This window comes from Etheostoma spectabile, chromosome 24 (genome assembly GCF_008692095.1).
Source record: "Etheostoma spectabile isolate EspeVRDwgs_2016 chromosome 24, UIUC_Espe_1.0, whole genome shotgun sequence".
NCBI lineage: Eukaryota > Metazoa > Chordata > Actinopteri > Perciformes > Percidae > Etheostoma > Etheostoma spectabile.
Genome location: NC_045756.1, coordinates 7,274,054 through 7,275,775, shown reverse-complemented (window position 1 = coordinate 7,275,775; position 1,722 = coordinate 7,274,054).

Sequence of the window (1,722 nt, the reverse complement as noted above, 5' to 3'; positions counted from 1 at the left end):
ATGTAAATAAAAGCAAAAAAGAATGTAGTTTTCCGGGGAGGAAAGCTACTTACGGGAAGAGCTTACAGTGACCACGTGTTTTCAAAGAAAGAGAAAGTAACTGCCACAACTCTGAAACTGAAACCTAATTTATGGTAATAATAATAATAAATCACTTTGCACATCACAACTTTGTCCAGCATAAAATGAGACAATTATTTATTAAAACAAATATGAGTGGAAAATATATATGCTTTATTTATCAACAAGAAATATTTGTCAATTAAAAAAAACGAAGAAGACGAAAGAAACAGAGAAAATCGAGAATGTTTTGTTCAGTATCGCATGAATGTGATACTGAACAAAATATTGAATGTTAGTCAACAATAAGGAATAAAAAAACTGAACAGCCTTTTATACTGTACCACAAATATATGGTAGTACTGTATTCCATATACTGTATACTGTATGAGTAATACTTCTTCTGCTAACAAGCCTAAGCAGTTGTGGGCAGACCCTGTCAACACATACTTCAACAAAGTGTTTTATCCAATTGTATTAATTATAATAGATTATCCATATAGATACATAGAATGCACAAACCACCAGGAGAACATTTCTTTGAGCAGATGCAAATATCTAAAGGCCACAGGTTGCATAAAGGTCATCTTCTTTTTATTGTCTTAATTTGGATGAAAGTGCACGTGGCTCCACCTAGTGGCATAAATACATATTTTTCCCCCAACACATATGCAGTGGGGTTCAAAAGTTTGGAAACCCTTTTTTCCATTTTGGATACCTGAAAATAAAATCTAGACTAGTAAGAATTCTATAGCAGATATAGGAAGAAGGACATTGTGGATATCTGAAATGTTCTTATTTCTGACTTTAGTAAGAGTTGAATTTATCTGCAATAAATGTGAAAACGGCTTGCCAAAGTTTAGGGTTCAAGTTTGAGTTCAGAAGTCTGGTTGTGTTGTGGAGCCACGCAAATGAAATCATATTGCTTCCCAACAGCACAGTATGAATGCTATATGTCAGGGGTCTTCAACAGGGGGTCCGCGACCCCTAGGGGGGTACTGCATGGGGGGTTGCAAAAGTTTTGGTTGATTAGACTTTTTTTATATTCCCCCCCCCCCCCCCCTGCAATTTTTTCCACTAATGAAATGTCTTTAAACACATTACATGAATTCAACACACTGTAGTAAACAGATAAATGGAGGCAGAAGATGTCTTTCAGTCATCAATGCACACATGGCACTATAGGACCAGTTTGATATAACACAATTTTATACAATATATATAATTAGGGGGTCCCCGCTCCATCTCGCCATCAGTTTGGGGGTCCTTGGCCTGGAAAATGTTGAAGACCCCTGCTATATGTAGCTGAACGTAGCTGAATGCTAAAGAAAGTTTTGCAGTCCTTCTAATGTCCGCTAGATGTTGCTCCACTCTCACTATCACCAAGGAAAATGACCAATCCCAGGCCCTCATCTTGTTCTCAACTAGCAGTTATTTTTTATGTGGACCTAAACTACAGTGTCATCCCTATCAGGTCTTTCTACTTCTACTCTACTACATGTTAAAACTGAAATAACCTCCATTCATCCTTCAGCTTTAGTTACTAGTTACTTCACACATTAAGATTTCTGCACACAAAACACATGTAGTTTATAAAATCTGATGTTTCATTTTAAAGTAACCTAGCAACAATATAACGGCCTACAGGTCCAGCTGAGATGA